This window comes from Harpegnathos saltator, unplaced genomic scaffold (genome assembly GCF_003227715.2).
Source record: "Harpegnathos saltator strain DR-91 unplaced genomic scaffold, Hsal_v8.6 scaffold295, whole genome shotgun sequence".
Taxonomy (NCBI): Eukaryota; Metazoa; Arthropoda; class Insecta; order Hymenoptera; family Formicidae; genus Harpegnathos; species Harpegnathos saltator.
This window is the reverse complement of record NW_020230089.1, coordinates 2145012-2168551: the sequence shown is the minus strand read 5'-3', so window position 1 is coordinate 2168551 and position 23540 is coordinate 2145012. Positions and strand designations below refer to the sequence as shown.

Sequence of the window (23540 nt, the reverse complement as noted above, 5' to 3'; positions counted from 1 at the left end):
CGTTCGTCCGCAAAAATCGCGTTCCGACTGCTCGATGGGGGCCGGGAAACTTTATGTACGACGAGCCCCGCCGCTCTTTGGAAAGTTTTCCGCGCTCGTCGCGGCGAGGAGGGAAACGCGAACGGAGCGATCGACGGATAATCGCGTAATTGCGAGAGGCGGTGGCAACAAGAAAAATGGAAAAAATGGCAATCGGAAAATAATACCGCGCGAGGTCGGGCTGCCGAGGTGAAACGACGGAGATGATTCGGCGGGAGAACGCGAAGAATTTGAATTAATGAATGGATACGAGCGGCACGAGCAGGAACAGCTGAAAAATATAAAATTACGCGGAACATTGGAAGAATATCATGTAATTATACGTGTGTATATGTGTGTGTGTGTGTGTGTGTGTGTCATATTTACCCGACACGTAATATTAATAACATTCGTGTTCAAACACGCATGGACACGTTTCATTTCTGAGGGAACGATTTTACCTGCTGGCGCACGCGTAATGGATTATTTGGCATATTAAGACAAAAGGAAAACAACGTATTTTTTGATGTGAACATTTTGTAACATTAGTTTTTCGCGCGGAATTATTCGGAAAAATGCGCGGATCTGCAAACACACCCCCCGTTCATCCGTCGCGAATCTGCGTCCGCGCGCGAAATGTTATGCGCGTGAAATATCCGCGAAATAGATTAAATATGAACCATATTTTATACATACGCTATATGCAGCGCGCATCGCGTATTACCGCGATGTATAAAATGTAAGTCCCATGCGCATGCGCGATCCTAGCCTCGGGAAATTGACAGCTATTAATATTCGATCGTTCCCGGCGCAAGTTTCCAAGTACCCGACTAAAGTCCGGATATATTTCGCGGACGACGACATGAATAATCAATCGTTGCCGCAATCGCGCGCCGCATCCGCGTGACAGGATTGTCCGATACCGAATCGAGCGGAGAGACGGCGTTACTCGACGATCAAATTATAGCAAGAAACGAGAACAGACTCCGTGACGTAAAATCGCGCTAATTAAGTTACGATCGATGTGAGCAGACAGGAACTTTCTCATCACTCGGTGTGACGTTTCCCGCGGCTCCGTTGATCGGAATTACTTTTATTCAGCTGGATAAAATAATCGCTCGTCCTCCTTCGCGTCGCACCCGCGACCCGCGACGAAACGCGACGAACTTAATTGATCGCGAAATTTTGATTGCTCCGATTTTATTTATTTATATTTATTTGCATATCTATTTATTTATACTTTCATGTTTGTTTTTCATTTATTTATTCTTCATTTTATTTACTCACCTGTATACTTTATATTTATTTCCTTTTGTTGTTTGTTATTGTCGTTATTTGGTTTTAGGTATGTATTCTTTATTTCCTTGTGCTTATTTCTCATTTACGTCTTTTGCTGTCTTATATTCTCTTATCGTGCAACTAGAGGCTTCTTCTCTTTGTATTATTAATAAATGATTTCCGATTATTTCGAATTTCAATCGCTCACGTCCCGCGCTACGAGACGAAAGCGCGTGTCGCGGGACGAGACGACGAGAGGTGGTCGATCGGACGCAATTGTCCGGAGGAATAACATATCGGAAAGTTGGTCATCGGCGACCGCGTGCTCGCGCGAAGGAAAACGACCGTTCTCCCTTGTCGACGCCGTCGCGACAACGTCGTCGCGCGTGTGCACGCAAAGACGGCGCATTAAAGTTTCAGAACGGGAATACAAGTGGTCACTTCGGCCGGCGCCGCGTACGAATAATACCGGAAAGGGCATACAAACACATACACACACACACACACACACACACAATGCAGCGCGAGACGGTCTTTTCAAGCAGCTAGCCTCTCGACCGTCGATTCTTTGATCAATTCGCAGTCGATTTCCCCGTGGCGTGGAAATGCCGAGCAGCCGAGAGAACGAGAGAGACGAGTCCTCGCTCTTTGCAATTTCCGAATGTCCTCTCGAATTAAAAATCCAAGAAGCAGAGTCCACAAGCAGAAAGAGAGAAAAAGAGGGGAAGCACTCGAACGTCGAACGGGGCTAGTCAAAGTTCGGCCGCGGGCGCATATCGTTAATTAGCGGAAGGCGCTTCGGAAGAAGCGAAGGCAGAAGAAATAGAAGGAAGGAGGAGAGCAGCCCAGGGGAACGAAACCTACCGGTCGTTTCACGTAGAATACCGGCGTCACGTAGACACGTGTCGTCGACGACGACACGTAATAACGGCCGAACGGCCCGGTCGACGCCGACGCGGAGGCCGACGGCCGACGGGCCGACGCCAAAGCATCAGCGGCGGATTAATTCTGATGAATTGCCGGACGGGATTACGCGAAATTGCGCGTCTACCGGCTGCGTCGGCACTAGTCGCTCTCTCGTGCCCTGCCGTTGGTCGCGATACCCCTTCTCTCTCTCCCTCTCCCTCTCCCCGCCCCCCCGCTCCGCCCCCTCCCCCTCTCGTCTCTCTCGAAAATCGAATTCGCGCCGACATTCTGGGCGTGCCGTGTCGACAACGTGGTTGTTCTAATTAAACGGATCGCCGGATCCGTCCTGTATACGCCGCAGCGCGATCGAAGAGACAAACGGACAAACGCGGCCGGTTGGGATGCTAGTGGACCGCCCCTCCCCCTCCCCCCTCCCTCTCACTCTCTCTTCCTCTCTCGTGTGCGCGCGGTATCTGTTTCCCCGTCGCGCTGATTCTCTGTCTCGCTCTGCTTTTTTGTTTTCCAGCGGCACAATCGTGTCGGCGCGATAGTCGCGGATCGCGGGAATTTGTTGGACGCGCAACGAGCGTATTTACTTGCAAATGAACGACGGACTTAATTAACGGCAAGTTTCGCGCCGAAGCCACTGAATTCGAAGTCGCCCCGTCGCGCGGCATTAATCCTTTCGGCCGGCGGCCGGCCAGGGGTTCGGCGGAGGCGCGGGAGGGAGGGAGGGATATTTTTCCATTCCGGGAAGAGGAGAGACCCGAGGCGCGACGCGCCGCTTCGCGCTAAATAATGTTCTCGTTTTGCGCCGTGGCTGTTTGTTTGAATTGTTCGAAACGTAACTGTTCGAGAGCGACTCGATCCGATGGGATCTCGTCTCCGTCGGAGGTCTCCCCTCCGAATCCCGAGGATAATTGTCGAATCGGAGAATCGCGAGAGCGCATGGACTCGCGTGAACTCGCGCGATAATTCGACAAGTGAAAAATAATTTCATAACTGACACTCGCCTGACACTACCGGTCCATCGGCCCCGCGCAGGACAGGGGCGGGGGTGGAAGGACACCCGAAAAGTTGGCGACGGTAATCCTCGGATTTCCGCGTCGGGTTTCCAAGCGCGACGTATGACAGACTCGCGTCACTCGCATAAAGCACTCGTCGGCGAGAGCATCCCTGGATGCGCATCGATGCGCCAAATATATATGGTCCTTTCCGATTCCGAAACTGAAACAATTACGCGTGCGCGAGGAGGAAGAGAGAGAGAGAGAGGATTTAGAAGGATTGAAAATAACACGCAAAATGAAACGTCCAGTAGCCGGCAAACCCGGTCACTTTCCGGCACTCTCTTGCGCGGATTTTATCGAGTGCAACATCACTCATTGATGACATTTATTGATTATTATTTGCTTATATTCAGACGGAAAGAACGAGGAAAGAGCGAGGCGGAGGAGCGGAGGGCGGAGGGAGTTGCACTTAAATATTCGCGATCGCGACACGACTGTTTGTGCTCGCGTGCTGCCTAACAGCGCGCGGCAGCGGCCGCCGCGCCGCTTCGGATCTATTTAATGTTTCATGTTGCACACGTGCGAATTGACACTACGTGGACAGCAATTATTTGATTTCTAGTTAACCTCTTTGCCCGCGCGCGCGCTTGCGCCATCGTTATTTCGTGCTCGAAATGGGGGACGGAGGCGCTAATAATTAATAGCGAAGTTAAACATCGTTAATTATTTTCATTAACCTAATATTGAGCATGATCAATAATTTAGTAATGTTGATCGTCACTATTTACCTCGTGGCCGAGCACGCGCACACGCTTCCTAATTACCGGCGGTATGCGACACGAAAGAAACGTTTATGGCTCGATAAACAGCGATACTTCCTGCGGCCGGTCGTGATTTAAACATGATCTCCGCGGTTAACGCGCCTGCGCGCGAAATAGAATATTTTGCTCGTTAACGCCGGGTTAGATAATTAATAGTCATAGCTGTAATTAATACAGGCGTCACAGGACGACGCGGATTAAAAGAGAACGAATGGGAGATGAGAGAATGGGTCGAGGTCGCTTCCTCCTTCTTCTTTCAAATATACTTTTATGAATTTGAGATCTTTTTTTAAGATACCTCTTGAAGTCGCGGGAATCCCGCTGTCGCTATCTCCGATAGCCGGGTAATTAATAATTACAGTTAATGTAATAATTACAATTAAGACAGAGCGGGGAAAGTAAAATAGAACGTAGAGAAAATGAGATGGCATATCTTTGCTCGCATTGCTAATTTGTTCTTTCTCCACTGGGTATATTCTCAGAAAATTTTTGTGAGGCAGATTTATTTTTTTGAGACGATGCTTCTCCGGGGTATCTCAAAGTTGTGAAAATCCCGACGTCGCTATTTCCAATGGATGATGATAATTATAGTAGCAATTAATATCAGGTGGGGCGAAAGAAACTGGAGAAAGTAAGACAGAATATCTTTGCTTACGTTGCAAATGTTGCACTTTTCTTTCCTCAAATATATTTTTATGAAATATTTCTGCGACGCAGCTTCCTTTTCTCTCTCTCTCTCTCTCTCTCTCTCTCTCTTTGTCGTGGAAGAAAATCTTTTTTTTAAAGCAGCGACATGTCGGGATATCTTTGCATCATGAAAATTCTACCGTCTGCTTTCGATAAATACTTATTAATTGTAGCAGCTATTTATATACGGGCTGATGCGAATTAGAATGGCAGCCAGGAAAAAGAAAATAGAATAATTTTGCGCGCAAGCGTCGCTCTTCTTCCCTCGAATATGTTTTCGCGGAATATTTCCACGACATAGGTTCGGAGCGAAATATTTTCGAAGACGACGCATTATCAGGATATCTTTCAGGTCGGTGGGAAATCTCTCTCTCTCTCTCTCTCTCTCTTTCTTTCTTACCATCTTATCTCTACAATTTCAAGGAATAACCATGGTCGAGCGAGAACACCGGACGCGATGACACGTAATTGGTAGGGCGCGTTCCAACGTCAAATCGGGATCTGTGCTGTGATCGCCGTGCCGGCCATGTCGCTAATTGGATCGGCGAGCTATTAACTCGCAGCTAAGATTCCCCGGATAGCTGTTGATCCTGACGAAGTTTCGCGGAGAGCGAGAGAGACAGAGAGAGAGAGAGAGAGAGGGGGGGACGAGACGATGACGCCGGTAATTAGGTGATACCCCGTTATTTAAAGCCGAGCGGTTCACCTCTGCCTCCTTCTTGCCTCACTCACTCTCTTCCTCTTCCTGTCGACTATCGTCAACTGCAACGATATTTCTGACTTAAACAGATCGCGACGAATATAGCAATTATAAAATAATTCACTCTAGGATTTCAGAAAAGTAGATGGAGACTCTGAATTTTTAACGACATCTGACATACATAAAAATTTCCGATTAAATTATGTAACGTTCCTCTTTTGCATGCTTATATGAATCATACGATCACAACCGAGATTCGCACCGAACACGGGGTATCTTTGGCTACACGTTTAACTTAAAGATTTTAATTTAGCAAAATATTGTATGATACTAAATATTTGGGGAACGTGGAGAACAGAAATATAGTTTTCGATATAGTTACGAATTGCATAAAGACATAGACATACACACACAAATTTACGGTCCCGCGACTCGTATTACGATTTCCCAAGTTTTGCGCTCGAATTACTGTAACGGTAATAAGAATTTATGAGTAACCGGTGCATGCGCGTGAAGAGAAAGAGAGAAAGAGAGGACATAGAGGAGGAAGAGGACGGTGAGGAAGAGGAAAGGACAGTCACGGTGCTGGTATTAATCTAAATTTTGTCCATTTCCTGTACCTCGCCGGGTGTTCGAAGAGACATAAAAGATCTCATAATCCGCGACGGAGCCCCCGTTTTATTTCACCCCGGTGTTTTTATTTCTATTTTCGATTGGTTCGTGCGGCAACTGGTCGGGGTAATACGGGAAAATCAATTTCCCCCCGTCGCGAGACGCCGCAGAGGCAGAGAAAGGGGTGAGATGTTCGCTGGATCGCCGATCGATTTGTCCCGATTTCATGTCGGCGTGAGCGTTCGCCCCCAGGACGGTTCTTACCTTATCTCCCGGATATCGCGAAATTTTACGAACAGGGGGGTGGCGAGAATCTCCCTCTTTGCTCTCCTTGTTTCTCATACTACTTTCACTTTATGTGTTTGCTTACTGTTCTTTGCGAAATGCACGTCCAAAATTCTCTTTTTCTTTACCGCCCTTTTGATGCGTGTTTATGATTCTTTCTCCAATTCTGCCCTTTTTCTCCTTGTATTTTTGGATATTTTATTAGGGCGTGGTATCTTGTATTTTCATTCCATATAGATATATTCACATATTGCAATGAATCTGTCTATCTGTCTCTCTGTGAATGAGGATTTGGAGGGATTACACGGCGATCCGCTCGTCTTATCGGCGACAGCTGACGCGTCTCCGTTTCAGCGTTAAATAGGCATTTAGCGTTAAATAGCGCGGAATACGGAAGGAGCAGAGCGTGTCCGAGAAGCTTCCCGCCACGTAAAATTCCGCGAACCTGCGATTATAATAATATCCGCGAGTTACACTGACGCGCGTTTCCGCATCGGAAGACCGCCGAGAATATCCTTTCAATTTATTCACCATCTGGAGAGCGTCGAACTCCGACGTGAATGTTTCCTCTCAGCTGTCGTTGGGATTCGCTGGTAGCCCTTTCAATCTTCTTTCCCTTGCGAGTGAGAGAGAGTTGTTGCGCCGAAGTTATATCGATTAATTGCATTTTTGCAAGGGAAAAATGATCTGGGCTTCGCACGCCCCAGCTCTCGTTCACTCTTTACCTCTCCGCGTATTGTCCGCGAGGCATAGTCGCCCGCGCGCTTACAATGTTAGTCGGTTAAAAACAGTTTCGGGACGAGGATTACAAATTCAAATTTTGCCCTCCTTGCATTATTTTGAATGTTTAACCGGAGAGAATTATTCTCGGTCTTAGAACACCCACCGTACCTTCCGCCGTCTTCCCGTCTTTCCGAGGCAGGGTGAGGAGGAGGAGGTAACAGCACGACGGAAGAAGGGCGTGTTCTCGTGTTATGATATTCTTGTTTGAATATAGCATTAACATTTTAACGTCGCTGTCTCCCTTTACTTTAATCTTACTATTTAACGTTAATACACTATTCGCCCTGTTCCTGCTTCTCTTTCTCCTCCTCCTGCTCTTCCTCCTCTTCCTCTTCTCCCTCATCCTGTGCCCAGAATTTATAGAGAGAGTCTCTCTTTAGAGAACGAGAGGAGTAAAGGGGAAACGCAAAACTCGCTCTCGCTGAGCGCATATTTTTCCCGTGGTTTTTGAACGATAACAGCGGCGAAGGAAATTATTACCGCCGACACGAGGTGTCCGCTAATCTTATCAATTTTAATTGTCCAAGTTTTCCCGTTCCTTCGTCCCCCTTTTTCTTTCTCTCTCTTCCTCTCTCACTCTTTCTCTCTCTCTCTCTCTCTCTCTCTCTCTCTCTCTCTCCCTCTCTTTCTCTCTGTAAAAGGTGAGAAGATAGCGACTAGGAGACGGGAAGGAGCAAATAGCGAGTTAAAGCGCGGTTAAAGTTAAGCGACGTTAGCGTAACGTGGCCTCGGGAATCTGTTATTTTAGCGGGATAATCGTTTAACGAGATAATCCGCTTACTTTGGTATATTGACGGTTAAACCGATGCATTTTTATCGGGCTCGCTCGGACGCGAGACAGGAAACTCTCGCGTAGATCGCGGAATGAAGAGAAGCAGCAGCAGCTGCACAGGGACAGGGGGAGGGGGGGGGGCGGTGGATGTGGAAGAAGAAGCGCCACGCCACATTATCCGTTAATTGCATTTTTCTCGACTTCAGCGGGCACCAACGCGCACATACGCGGGGGAGGGAAGGGGGACGTTGGAGAAACTAATTTACCGGCACGACTAATTTCCTATTCTTCGTCCATTCCCCCACCCCTTTCATCGCCATCGTTGTCGCCGTCGCTGAGACGCAACGGAGCGACTTTAAATTTTCCTAGTAGTAGTATCACCAATTCGAACTTTCGAGGAACTCGCCTCTCTCTCTCTCTCTCTCTCTCTCTCTCTCTGTCTCTCTCTCCTCTTCCTCCCTCTCTTTCTTCTTTCCTATTTCTCTCTTCTCTTTCTTTCTCCTTCGATCTCGCGGCTTCATCTATCCTGCCGAGCGCGCGTGCCGTCGCGGAAATTAGAAAAATTATCTCGGAGCTGAAGCTCGCGCTCGAAATAAACCAATGATATAAATTTCGGTCGCCGCGCCGGCCGCGCGACTTCCGTTCTTTTTGTTCCACGAGCGAGCGGGAGATCAGCTCGCTCGAACGCCATGTCTGCTTGCACTCGGCACTCTTGATAACGAGACTTTCTAAATCGCAGTAATTCCGGGAGAGACGGAGCGCTTTGTCGTGAGCTTGGAGTGACGGATGGGGAGTGCTGTTCGCAGCACGGATCGCTTCCGGTATCCGTCGATCCGACGCACTCCTCATTACACACGGTCTTTTAAAAATCCCGCACGTTCATCCGGTCTTTTCAAATTTCCCCAATTCTCTCATTGCGCGCAACACTCGAACCCTGATTCGTCTCAATCGCCAAACCATTTCTCCCTCCCTCCGTACCACTCCGATCGAGGCAGAAATACACTTTTCCTCGTCCTTCCATCCCTCCATCCCTCGAGTTTCCCGAGTTGAGAAGATTTGCGTATCCCATGCGTTCATCCTTTACGCTGTCCGCGCGGTATCGGCTTTTTCTCCTCGCACGCATTTCGGGGAGACGCGATAAATTATTGTGCTCGGGAAGAAATGCGGTTTCTCGTCGAAAGGTCCTTCCTCCGCGAGAGAATAGCGTCGACCTGGTCTGACCTACGTTCTCTTGCCACCTCGTCCGCGGAAATACTGTTCTCTATTCCTCTCTCCCTCTCTGCCTCTTTCCCGGCGAGGCCGGACATTCGCCGGCCGGCCAGCGAGCCGTAAATCGATCGGGGCGCATGCATCTCGTAAACTTGAAAATTCCTCCGGCGTTTTTCGACCTTCGTTCGCCGAAAGGACCCACCAGTTTCCCCTGAACGCTTCCCGCCGCACGAGTCTGACCGACGAATATTCTCATTTTGCGTCTCACCGCATGGTACTATGTTCACAACCCACAGCCCGATGTCGCGATCGCCCGTGAATCGTCTCATCGCCGTTGGCCGAGCTTGTTTTACAACGCCGCAACACAAAATGACGATGTTTCACGTTTCCTTTAAACGGCTCGCGCGTCGCGTCGTGTCACGTTACCGGGTTACATTATGTTACGTTATGCGTGCTGGTGTGCTGCTAAATTTGCGGAAATTTCGTAAATGCATTTTGCTAGCGACGCGGTAGTTATTAATTTTCTATCTAATTCCCTCGCGGTGGTCGCGCGCTGTATGGTCCGAATATTTTCGTATATCGCATTTATTAATTTCCCGTACATGACATTTATGATTTTTCACGTAACATTTAAATACCGTGCATAAATATGCAGTCATAAATGTTTCATGCGCCGGTCGCTACTCTCTCTCTCTCTCTCTCTCTCTCTCTCTTTCTCTCTGTCCCCTCTTTTTCTCTTTATCTTGCTTCTCTGCTTTCTCGTCCTGCTCCTTGCTCCTTTTCATCGTCGTCTCTTCCCAAAACCTCGATGAAATTACTTATTGCAACTATATAATTAAATCCTTTCCGCCGGAAAGAAAGTTGGATAACGCGCGAAAATGGAAGAGTATGACATCCTCCGCGCCGAATTTCGTCCTTCCTGTTAAAGCGACGTGTATGTAAAAGAGGAATCGCCCGAGAGTTATTTAATGAATATTTAACGACGCGGAGCCATCTGTGCTCGGTAGATTCTCACCTGTCTCTCACTCTCTCTCTCTCTCTCTCTCTCTCTCTCTCTCTCTCTCTCTTTATCTCTGTCGCTTCCTCTATCTCTCTCTTCCCGTTAGAAATTCCATTGTTATAAAAATTTATATGGCGCTCGACGCATCGACGCGGCGGCCAACCAACCGACCGGTCGGCTATCGCTCGTTCTCCGTTCCTCCGTCGAATTTTTCGGCAAAAATATATTCCGCGGCGCACGGTGTCAAAGGTTTGCGCGCATTCTCCAATGTGTATTGTGTGCATTCGTGTGTGTGCGCGCGTGTGTCGCAGCATGCGCACGTGTGTGTGTGTGTATCTGCGTACCGTACGAACACATCGCGCTCTCGTTCGTATGCATACTGTTGTATGCATACGAACCTGAGGCCGAAATTTCGGCTAAAATGTCGAATCGATTTTGGGAGTAAGTTAGGGTGAAAAATGGCCGCGGTTACACGATGATAAGCTGCCGGGTTTTGCTGCCGTTAAAGCCGATATCGCGAGAGCCGTGCGAGCGGACGTCGGCGCGAAGAGAAATGTCCCCTTCCCGTCTCCTTTCTCGATCGTTTCTCCGTATCGTGCGTTCCCCGAAGCGGACCGTCTCGGAACCTTCGCCGGTCGCCGGTTAATAAACAGGAACTTAATTAGCGGGCAAACCTATTCGCCGGGTCTCCCGATGAGGGACGGAGTTCCGTCGTGCCAAGTCGAACGGCTCTTCATCGTGCACCTGAGGTGTTGGAGTTGCGCATTTATCATTTCGCCCGTCGTTCATCATTTCGTCGGTCGTTCTTGGAAAAAGATGATAAATTCCCATAAGGAATATATATCCTGAAGAGATACGCACGCACACACATACGGCCGCAGCGGGACGTCAATTACATGTTCCAGGTAGCAATTACATATCACGAATGACAATTATACATGACAAATAACATCCGATCATGAAATTATCCGAGCCAAAATCGGATTCATCGAATCGAATGAATTCTTCAAACTCGATGGAATTTGCCGAGCTACTGTGGATCTGTACAGTCACAGCGGGACGTCGATTACATGTTCCAAGTAACGATTATATTTTATTATTGCATACGACAAACAATACTGGATCGCGAGAATTTAGCCGAGTTAAAACCACACACGTCTATTCTCCAAGCTCGCTGGAATCTGCAGAGTTAATTTGTAGATTTTTACACAGTCGTAAGAAGAATGTCAATTATTGTCAAGTATTCCGGGCAACAATTGCACAATGCAGCAATGTGACAACAGTGACACATGTGATAAGTAATATTCTATCGTGAGATTTGATCGCTCGATGATCCTGTAAATACCCGAAAATTTGCGTGGTTAATGCGTAACCAAAATTTCAACTCGGGCGTAACCTCGACCTTAACGAACCCATTATTATCCGACCGAGTACTCCGTCACGTTTAAGCTCTGCCTCCGCAGATTCGTATACATATCATTATTCAATTCATTCTCCCTATTCGGGGAGCTTCGGCAGAGAGAGGAGGCGGAAACGCGCGGAAATCGCGCTCTCCGTATCGACGTAAGCGTTTCTAAAGGTCGCGCGCGCGCGCGCTAGACACGCAGGGCTACCCTTTTTCGAGACAAAGCAGCTTGTAGACTCTAGCGAGCGATAGATCACCCACCGTGCAACAATTAACGCGTGGCTGGTAATTACGAGAGCGGCTAATTACTAGAAGTCGAAGCGCCCGGTGTGGTGGCGCGGCGCGTCGGAGGAGCCACTCTTCCTCTCCCCTCCCCCTCCCCCCCCCCGGCTGTCTGTCTGTGAATGGCCGTCGAAATGCTATTTCGCGAAAAGTTTCAACATTGTGCTCGTTCGTAATTCCTGGTTTCTCTCTCTCTCTCTCTCTCTCTCTCTCTCTCTCTCTCTCTCTCTCTCTCTCTCTCTCTCTCTCTCTCTCTCTCTCTCTCTCTCTCACTCTCGCTCTCTCGCTTTCTCTTCCTGTCTCCTTCTCTTCCTCTCTGTTTCTTTTTTTTCTCCCTCTCTCTTTTTCTTCCCTCTCTTTCGTTCATTTTTTCACCAACGTTCGCCGCTTGTCAGCGCGATGAGCTCTCTCGCGACGAATGGCGAAAAACGCGAACATTTTCCGCGATGATGAATACTTCAATTTCGCGTTCTAGAACGCCCGTTCGCTTCGGAGAAGCTCGACACGTCGCGTCGAGCGTACTCTTTCTCTCTCTCTCTCTCTCTCTCTCTCTCTCTCTCTCTCTCTCTCTCTCTCTTCGTTCTTTCAATCTGTCTATCTCTCTCTCTCTGTTTCAATTTCTCCTTCTCTCCAGCAATTCGCCCGACGAACCTCTCCTCACAAAAAAAAAGTGATTACGCGGGGACGTGTAATATATAACAATATACAGTACGACAATATCGCAAATTGGGTTTGCAAGTCAACCGCCACGGAGATGAAACGAAATAGAGACGAGTGCTTGTTACAAACGGCAGATTTTTCCGCCAACTCTTTGTACCGCGAGAGATTCTTCTCGTACAACTTTCTGCACGCTGCGAGGATTTTACATTTATAAAATATAAAATCAACGCAGATACGACTTTTTTTCTCAAGCCGGTGGAGTCTCGCATCTGTCTTTGTCTGGCACTTGTGTCTCATCGCACTTTACACGAATATGACGCACGAGATCCCCGAGTTTTCGAGCCCCTCTCCACGATCGGCTCGCAATAATTATTTCATGATAATTGTTTGTTTAATCGGCTTACTGGTCTCGCCGAGATACGCAATTACTCTTTAATTTACTGCCGCGATCACATACGCGAGCGTATGAGGGCGCGCGGACCAACGTGCCCGCGCGCCGTGAAATTCGATTCATCCGTTGATTAAAATATTATGTTTTAATTCTCGCCGAATGGAGCGGCGCGGCTTGGCGTGGCGAGGCCCTGCGTTCGCGTTGCCGACGATTCCCTAGGCACGTCAACGGGGATGCCGCGTTTGCTAATGAAATTGTGTCGCAACGTAGCGAATTATCGAGGCCGAAAGCAAAACAAATCTTATTACACGCCGCTGTATTATCGCGCGATTACGGCGCTAATTATGATCGCGAGCGTAACTTGAGTATACGCCGAGGTCGAAACAGAGCGTGTCCTGATTATATCGTGTTTTAGCGCGAAAGCGTAAGCACGGTCTACTTTCGCGCCTCTCCTCTTTTCGTTCCAGCCAAGTGTGTGCGCGCCTCGAGCGCCTATCAATACGGTATCGCCCGACGACGCAAACTCGTCAAGCCAATTGTTCGTTCCGCCGCGCCGCGAACGTTCTCCGAACGCTCGTCGTGTACACTGTCGTGTCGCTGTGTTAATTATGCGGGACACCTCAGCTCTGCTGTATTATTTCTTAATGACCGGTCCTACGGGAAATTTGGAATGAAAATCCCCCGTCCTGTCGAAAATTACGAGGCAGCGACAATTTTGGACGTAGCGTCTAAATTAAAAGCGACGTGAGGAGATTCGAGCGGACGAATTAACTCCGGGCGAGCAAGAAAGTATAATAAAAAATGTATCCTTCGGTTAATTTCGCAGATTGACGACGCTTTCATCCGATGGGAATTTTATCTCATGTCGCGTACGAATCGGTCGGATCGGGAGAGCCGAAGTTCGCGCAATTCAGTTGATTCGCGGGCGCGAATGCATCGTCGCGTATACGTGCATCGCATGCCGCGGACAACGAAAGAAACACGCGTGGCTCTAAATTAAAATCCTCTCTGGGACAAGCTTCACGCAACGACAAATTCGCTTTAATCGCCGAGATACAGAACGCTGCGAGCTTCCCTCCTGCTGAAACCTCCGGGCGAGTAATCCTTTCTTCTCTTTCACAGAATTGCACAGAATTATCCAGACGACGATTACACCGGCCGGTGCGGCGCGGCGCGGCGCGGGGGCGGCGGCGGGCGTTTCGGCCGAGAAACAAACGGTCTCCGAATTGCTCGCGGCGAACTTGTCATTACAAAATACCGCGGGGAAAAAAAGATGGACGGCCCGTATAAAACAAAACGACATGCGATGTCACTCCCGACACCGCGTTGCTTTCTCGCCGGGCAATTTCCGCGCGCGTGTTTCGCGTTCACGATTTTTCCCCGCCGAAAATTTCGAGACCTCACGCAAACAAGGCCCCATCGATCAGCTGCTTGCGGCGCAACGCGACGGTGTATCACATATAACGATGACAACGGCGACGACGACGACGACGACGACGACGACGACGACGACGACGACGACGACGACGACGACGACGACGGCGACGACGTGGACGTGGTCGTTGGCGATGCGAGGACGACGACCGTGTCCGCGTTTTTACCGCGCGGCCGGTGGAATTGTCGGGCTTCCATTACCGCGCGGCGCGTTAATTACGAGGACAAGGGCGCGCGTTGTAGCGAGAATTCCGTTTAATTCGCTGTTTAGCCCCGACCATGTTGTCGGCTCGGCTCGCAGACTCGCCCTCTTTTCTACGATATCGTTGCGGACAAACGCTCGTCGGCTGTCACAGCGGTCGGCCCCTTTGGAAACGAAATACCGTAAACTACGGTGTCTTTGTGGCGTCCCGATCCCGATTTCTTGGCGCTCACGTCAATATCTTCGATGAATTTCTATTCGAATTATGTTTGACGTCTCGTCCTTGAAATATTATTTTCATTGGAACGTAATTTTCTTTAAAATACCGTGAACTAAAGAACTTTGCGCCATCGCGGCTTTTCACCGATTCATTCGAATCTGGATATCGGAATTCTGGATAATTTCTCATCTTCGAAATATTTCCATGACAACGTAACTGTTTAAGATACGTTAAAATAACCGTATCACGGCTTCTCGCGCAATATCTCGCTTCTTCGAATCTCTATATACGTACACTGCTCAAAAGAATTATGGCATAGATAATTTATTGCCGAAAATTGGCGAACTTTGACTGACGATTACTTCGCGAAAAATTATTGTAGACTAATGATTATTTTTTTCAAAATGAAGCTTGAAGTCCCTACTTTAAGAATGTATCTCCATTTTTTGCATGCGATGCACCCCTACTCCTGTAACCCCTGACATCTGAAGGCATGTTTGGTATACTGAAAATTGCAAAGTTTGACGGAATGCACGGACGTGGACAATTTTTTTTCGGGGACGCCGTTTGCATCTTCATAAAGTTCAAATCTTCCCCTTCAATTGGAAAAAAAAAATGGAGTCGCTACAATTTTTTTTCGCAAAGTTATAGCCCTTCAAAAATATCGTTGTTTTTGACCTTCGGGCCAAATGTGCACGCATGTGTGTATGTGTGTGTGTGTGTGTCCGTGACAGAAGAGATAAGGACCCCGTGGTTCGTCATTCCACAGTCAATAATTACTGTGGAAGTGGAGATACATTCTTAAAGTAGAGACTTCAAGCTTCATTTTGAGAAAAAAATCAGTAATCTGCAATAACTTTTTGCGAAGTAATCGTCAGTCAAAGTTGGCCAATTTTCGGCAATAAATTATCTATGCCATAATTCTTTTGAGCAGTGTATTTTAGGATTTCCACATTCAGATTTCCATCTCCGAAATTTGATTCTGTCTGCAACATTCTAATTTCTTTCTTCTCGCTTTGCCGTCGTGCTTCTGCTATTATCTCTTAACACCGCTTTATTTCGCGTATTCGCGAAACGAGATGATCCACCGCCATTACTACATCATTTCATCCAGTTCGTGTAAAATGTTATTCGCTAGCGTGAGGAATAAAAACAGGAAACATAGAAAGGATGAAAAAAGAAACCCCCATGGAGGAGAGGAGAAGGGGCGGGTAAACTTTTCTCGCGTTTACGCGGGCAAACTCGCTTCTCGCGGTGGTATCCTTATAAATCGCGTACCGCTTCCTTTCGCACCGGGATAAAGAAAAGAGAAGAAAAAAATAAAAAAGAAACGAACCGCAGGGAAATCTCGCCCCTTTCACGCAGATCCGGCCGGGCGGCCCGCGGGGTTGGAGGGGAAGGGCGGAATGGGATGGGTTGGGTTGGGTTAAAGGGGTGGAGCGGGTGGTGGAAGGCGCGAGAGGGAGGTTCACGGTTCGACGAGCCGAATCATCCGCTTTCCTCGCGAACTTGGACGACGTCGGTAATGTTTGAACAGAGTCCACGCTGACGAGCGGAAGTTGGATGCGCCGTCAGCCACCCGCTACAATAAAAATGCGCCTCTTCGTGCTTCTCTTTCCCTGCCCCCCCTTCCCCCGACTCTCTCTCTCTCCCCTCATACCTCCGCGACACCCCGTACAGGAACTTTAACAAATTATCCGCCCCCGTGCGCTCGCGGCGACTGCGACGACGGTGACGGCAGTGGCAGAATTTTCGAGCGGAATAAGAATCGAGTCGAGTCGAGTCGAATTGAATCGAATCGAGACGAGACGAGACGAGCTATCGTAGAACACCGAACGAGCGATATCTCATCGGCTGATTTGCGATTCCGCAAATGTAATTGTTCGTTCTTCTCGACGACGAACGGATTCGCGTACGGTTTTCCCTTGGTAAGAGATAGAAAGGAAGAAAAGGAAAGGTGAAAAAGAGGGGTGGTGAGAGGGGAGGAGGAGAGTCGAAGCTCGTCGTTTGTGAGGAAATAACGGGATATTACGGTCTACGTCGATTCTTTCAGATCTTCCGACCGGCGTAACACATCGCGCAACTCCGAGGGATAAAATTCCCGTAACGGAGCGATGTAAATTTCGAGATAAAATTGAGATCGCTCTCCCGAGAGAGAGAGAGAGAGAGAGAGAGAGAGACAGAGAGAGAGGGGGTGGAAGAGGGAGGGAGGGAGGGAGAAAGCAAAAGAGTGAGATAGATACCCAGTGAAAGGTCCCTTTCTCCTTCTTTTCTCTCTTTCTCTCTCTCTCTCTCTCTCTCTCTCTCTCTCTCCCCCTCTTTCTCTCCGTGTAACGCGTGCGTAACCTTCCTCGTTCATTCTACAATTATACTCGTGTCTGGTGATAGTACGGGTTAATTCTTAAAAGCGACTCACTCACGCACGCACATACACACGTGTGTGTGCATAGACACATACATACACACATATGTATATATATATATATATATGTGTGAACGTACGGCAGCGACTTTGTGTTCAGAACGGTTAACACACGGCACGCATTACTGTGGACGCCGATGCGTAAATTTTATTCAAAGCGCGCAGGATAATATGTATGTAACGGGGTAACACCGTATGCGCATTTCTTTATTGGATTTTCCATCATTACTCTAATGCTCCGCCACGACTTGATGGGAGTGGGATGGTTTGATGGGAGACGGAGGCGGTTGACGGGCGGGGGAGGAAGGTTAACGCGAAATGAACGCGGCGATACGATGACGGTACACGCGTTTCGCTGCGAAATAACAGCGAAACGCTTTTAAAAGATTGGCTCGGTTCGTCCGGTTGACTTTTGAAAATGATACGCATGAAATTTACATGCGTTTGCATTCCGGGATTAAATGTCGCGCGTACCTTCGCTTCATATATGTTACCGCGCGCGAGTCCGCTTTAAAGATTAATCCGCTGCAGGGCGAGATGTGTTTCCCCGTTTCTAAAAGTAGCTTCGCTTTTTCTACCTTCTTCTCTATCTCTGTCGCCCTCCCTCTCTCTCTCTCTCTCTCTCTCTCTGTCTGTCTGTCTCTCCGCTCTGTCCAAATGTTTCATTTCGTCTGCCGAAGCGGATTTCACCTTTTTCGCAATCTTTCCGATGACGACATGGCGTTGCGGCCTTTGATCAAGCCGCCGGATCTCCGCCGCTCTCCTCGAACTATCTAGTGCGACTTTCGGGCTTGAGAGGGTAGTTTTACCCGAGACGCCTCGAGACCGTCACTCGAAACGTCGGGGAATTCCTGCCGGAGCCGAGCGCCGATATCGGGGCGCACTTTATCCACAACCGCAAACACGTTCTAAACATTTACTCTTAAATATAGAACGTTTCCGAAGGAAAAAAAACAGCGCTCCGATCCGAGGAAGGTGGAGAACGGGCGGTATCTCGAGAGCGCGGTGTGCATCTCCAACTCACTTCTCTATATCTATCCTTCTATCTCGCCCTGTCGGGCTCTTACAGAGGATGATTTAAGGAGAGGAATCGGAAAAGTTAAGGGTGCGAAGCGCGCGCGTTTGGCCTTCTAAGCCACTGGTAGGGAGCACGTAATAATTGGGGTCGGAGGGGGGGGGGTTATTTCTGGGTCGAGGAGCTTGACTCTCTCTCTCTCTCTCTCGTTCTCTATATTATTCTGTTTCTCAGTCTGGCGCATTCTCTCTTTCTCTTGTCTGACATTCAATGGACGGCGCGCACAGTCGTAAAGGGTCGCGCGGAATGTCGTGTACTCTGTGCCGGCGTAAATTACGAGCCCGGCAACCGGGGAAACTCAATGTAATTTCCCGACGGTGACGATTAGACGCGAAACACGCGAGAATTCTCCCGTAGCGCGGGAGAACGTGACAAATCCGGAATATTTGCCGGCGAGGGACAACGCGCGGTCGCGCGACAAGCAACGACGGTGACGGACGCCAGCAAAGAGGCCGGCGCGCCGAATCGCAGCTCCTATTCGGAGAATTATCCGCAACGACATGTCACCAGGGAAAACGTGTTCGGACATCCGTCTCTTCCCAGTCCGAGGATGAAACTTGACGGTTAATGCATAAAGTAGATAAGCGAAAATGCAGGGGCAGATCTCTCGTCCGCCGTAGACCGCCATAGACTGCGTCCGAAAACGCGCTCGGCGGCGGTCGGCGGTCGCTCGAACACATCTGGAAAATTTATTTCTCTCGCTTTTACATTTTTGATGGTACAATTGTCACTAATCGTCATCTCTTTCCCGGCCGATGAATAATAATAATTATCATTGTTACCCTTTTATCGGCGGTAATAAGCGATAGCTACTTCACTAATGAATACTTAACGAGAAGTACTTTCGGCTAGTGCAACCGAAAGGGTCGTAACTTTAGAATCTCGCGCGGAAAATTCTCACGAAGTGCGCCTTGAACGAAATTCGTTATAGCGGAGAGATACCGATACCTTTAGTGCGGAAGAAGGGGCAGCAGGAGGAGGAGGAGGAGGTGGAGGAAGTTTACGAGGTAAACTTGATTCGTTGCTGTGAGAAGACTTATTTATCAGGCTCTTCGCGCGGAGAGAATCTCTCTCTGTCTCTCTCTCTCTCTCTCTCTCTCTCTCTCTCTCTCTCTCTCTCTCTCTCTCCCTCTACCTCTTTTTCTCCCTCCTACTCTCTTCTCGGAGCACGAAGCGCGTGCACGCGTAATTACGTCGAGCAAACGAACCAACGAGCGAACGGACGGACGAATGAATGAATGAATGCATGAATGAATGACATCGCATTAATAGCGTCCACGGAGCGCACGTGAAACGTCACACGAGCGCTCGTGTGAAAGCGTGTCTCCGTTAAAAAAGAGATTCGATTACCACTTCCGGCCTGCAGCAGGAAAGCCTGTTCACTCGCTCGCTCGCCTGCTCGTTCGCAGACGCCATTTAGAAAAGCCGTCTGACGAAAAACGTGTTGAAGGTACGCCGGTCCTCGTAAATGCGATACACCTCGTTTGTGAGCGAGCGGGGAAGAGGAGGAGACGCGCGGCACGCGAGATATGATTTTTATCCGGCGAAAATGGAGCCGGGAAAATAAACGTCGATGCCGCGGCCGCGCGGCGGCGATTAATCATCGCTCGCGCGGCCGCGGCACCGTTTAAGCTCGGCCGGACCGGCGCGGATTAATGGCCAAATAATTAGCGAACAGGCGCGAGACGCGGCTTTTTTTCACCCAAACGTTCTTCGTTTCTTCTTGCAGATTGGATGCAGTTAATTGATCGAGACGGCGAGCGGAACGGAATCTTTCTCTCTCTCTCTCTCTCTCTCTCTCTCCTTGCCCTCTCCGCTGCCCCGTTTTCTCTTGGATATTGGATTGCGCGAAGGAGAGTGAAGCTTAACGGTAAGCACAAAAGCGCCCGTCCGGTGGCAAAAGCGCGCAGGCGGAAGCATGCCTGCGCTACAGGACTGGTCAAAAGTCACGCGCGCCGCCGTGGAGAGTAATTTACCTTTGACAATGTCCGACCGCAGGCTTGTACCTTGCGCACCGCGAGAGTTTCTCTAAATGGTCATTTTTAGCGGTGGAACTACCGACGAACCCATTTCTACCGGCGTGTTTCGAAATAACAAGCGGTTCTTGAAAAAATACGTCGTTCAGCGGCGAAAAGTGTTTATTTATTTCTTACAGTTTTATTTCACGTTCGGTCAAAATAAAGAATGCATCGTCATATAAATCCGAGTAATTCTGACGGAAGAAATTACAAACCGGTGTGTTTCGACCGCTTCGGTAGCTCCAGTGTTAATTAGAAATATAAAACAGGTCGTTGCATGAAAGTTGGAGTAATTTCTATGAGAAATTAAAAGCCGCTCGTTCTTGCTGCTCTGGTGGTTCTAATGTTAACTCGCCCGTGTGCATAAGTAAACGCGAATGCAGCGAAAAGGGGATTTTTATCGGGGTGATAAATTATTTCAGTCATTTCGCTCCTCATAAATCATTTTCGTACATATCTATTATCTTTCGTGACGCGCGACTTTTGACTCGTCCTCCTCTCGCACGAATGGTATTTTGCTCTCGTAAATACAAAGTCCCACCCCCCCTCGCATTCGCGGATATTTACTTCGCGAAACCTGTTCTCCGCGTAGTCACGATGATTATCGTATAAGGACACGCGACAATATCGCGTAACGTGCAAAACGCTCCGGCGCGTGCGTCTCGCGAAATTTGCCAACGATCCGTTGGTACGTTTCACCAACGGATTTCGGCATTTCAAACGTTTGCGGCGCGCACGAATGCGCGCGCGCGCGCGCGCCTGCTTGCGCGTGGCACGGAAAATAACGCATGGAATTAAATTTTAAATTAAATCGAGTCCGTATTTCGCCGGCGATTTGGCAGCCGCGCCAAATGCGGCGTTCCAGCGAGAGCGGGAGAGGAAATACCTTCGTCGTTCCCCCGCTAATTGAACTCCCTCTCCGGGCAAGGACTGATAATTAAAGCCGATGGAGTTTAACTCCCGCCTCTCTTCCGCCCGCACCGTCGCGAAATCGTTATCATAATATCGCGGATTTCGGTCAAACCGCAATTTACTTTTGTTTGAGAGACTCTTATCTCACTACCGCCGAGAGAGAGAGAGAGAGGGTGGGGGAAAAGGAAGAAGAGCGCTGCTGTCGAGTCATAAAATTTTTATCCCCAAAAAATTAGAAGCGTATACGAGTTGTGGGCATCATGGGAGCGCGGTGGGAGTGACGGTGTGGAGAGGATTAAAATTCATCCGCGGAAATTTCACTCTCTTCCCCCCCCCCCCTCCTCTTTTTCTCTCCTTCTCTCACACTTTCAACGCGTCAGCAGCAGCGATACATATTTTACGGTACTTAACCGGTATTTCGCGCACAGCCGGACGTTCTTGGTTGTTTGCGCACGACGGGCTCAAGGCGATAGACCGGAGCTGTTTGTCCAGCCAACACAAAGCTCTTCCCTCTTTCTCTCTCTCTCTCTCTCTCTCTCTCTCTCTCTCTCTCTCTTCTCCCACGTGTGGTATCGCGAGGAATTGCCACCGCGGATGTATAAATCGCGTCTGCTAAGAATCACCGCGGGGTAAAACAATCCCGCGGGTGCGTCTATTACGAGGCGGCGCGCCGTCGGGGCGCTCGCGTCCTTCCGGTTCCAGAGGTATTCGCTTAAATTCTCAAGCCAGAGATGGTCGAGAGAACGGAGAAAAGGAGAGGAGGATAATTAGGAGAGCGAGAAGCTACAGCGTAGTTATATTATAAATAAAATAACGGCGTCTCGCGACGGCGACGTCGGGTCGAGCCACGCTAATTCGGAAGTAGTTTCGCGATATACACCCGGGGGAGAGGTGTGGTTAGCGCAATCTTTATTATTTAGACCGCGGCCTTACCTCATAATTATCTTTCTCGACCGGTCCTCCGTTGAAAGTGCTGATCTGAGTCTGATCTGAGAAGAGCGAGGCTCGCTCGTCGAGCAGATTAGTCAAGGAGGTGTGAATAAGTACGACGGCATGACTGAGCGGACATTTCATCAAGTGCTCCGAAGAGCGAAATAATAAGGCGCATAATGGTGCGGATAACGATCTCTCGAGCGAACATGCCGGGCTCGCTAATTTCTACCGCGCTAACTTCTACTGCGCATTTATTTATTTCCCCTTGTTATGTCTGATTTTTATCTTGTTCTTTTCGATGTTGCGTTGTTAAGTAGAATTATACTCCGTACTTTTGCTCAGTCTCCCTCCCGCTTCTTCTTTTTCTTCGATGTTATGTTATGTTGCATTTTCCCAGTTTCTTCTTCCGTCTGACTCTTTCAACGTTCGAGAAAATCCGTCGCGCGCCGCGATGCGACGCGCCGTGCGCGCGGCTTCCGTTGAGGTTTAAGAGATAAATTTTTCGAGAAAATTAAAGAAAGAACACACGACAGAAAGAGCCGATCGGAACGGAATTATGAATCAGGTGGGAGGGGAGTGCAAGTGCGCGGTCCGTTCGGAAATGAAAGATTTTTTGCGTATTAAGCACCAGCGGCGGGCGCCATTTCAGTGTGAATTGACGCGGGACTGCTTTGCCGAACGGATCGATTTTTCTGTTTTTTTTTCTTTTTTTCCGAGCGAACGAGAGACGAAGGAAATAGTGAATTTTCCAGAGACGCGCGCGCGCACTCGCATCGCTCGCTGATAGCATCGTGTACGCGCGTCTATCTCGCCGGCTCGTCCATCAGCGAGCATCGGTCCGGAATCTCCGATATTCTTTGATGTTGCATTAACCGCTTGCGGATTTAATCAGCCGCAAGTAATCCGGCAAAAGCGTCGGTGCGAGCGCCCGACGAAAGGAAGGTGTCACCGCACGCGGTTTCGGCGGAAATGAAAGGTCGCGCGGCGCGCGTAAGCGAGCGCATGAGCGAGTGAGCGCGTTATAATTGCAGCGACCGACGTCGACCCGAAGCCGTTCACTTTGTCGTCATGTTTCGGACACACACACATGTAGGCGATGGAGTGCTCCGTGGAATAGTTCCGTGTATGTGTGTGAGAAAGAGAGAGCGAGAGATAGAGACCGGGAGAGGAAGAGAGTGAGTCGATTTAAGGGCGCACATCGTTATTAACCCCTTCCTGACGGGCGTGTCGTTGACAGCGCGGAAAGCTGGACTATTTAATTCGCAGTTACACGGCAAGTGATTCGTCGATAATTCGATGCGGCAATTTAATTTCCGATGGCTCGTGAGCACGTCGCACGCGATCCGCGCACGCGCGCGCGCGCGCGTGCAGTTTGTTCGAAGCGCGAGAATCGCTTTCGCAAATCCTCGAGGCGCGAAGAGGGGGGTTGGCTTTCGCAATTTCGCGCAACCGAATATTTACGCAAATTCGCGGCGATTAATTTTTCGTTTGGAACGTTTGAAGTAAAA

General features: G+C 49.0%; 1 protein-coding gene across 3 annotated transcripts in view; it reads left to right on the top strand.

Annotated features, from left to right (window-relative positions):
- Nucleotides 1–23540, top strand: part of Con (leucine rich repeat protein connectin) — a 231222-nt gene that overhangs the window by 52135 nt on the left and 155547 nt on the right. For 2 of the 3 annotated variants that reach the window (XM_025299894.1, XM_011150478.3), the window contains one exon: nucleotides 19899–20039. The exons of the other annotated variant lie outside the window; for it this stretch is intronic. The gene's annotated coding sequence lies outside the window, so the exon portion shown is untranslated. The remainder of the gene's footprint in view (nucleotides 1–19898; nucleotides 20040–23540) is intronic. 3 annotated transcript variants of the gene reach the window in all.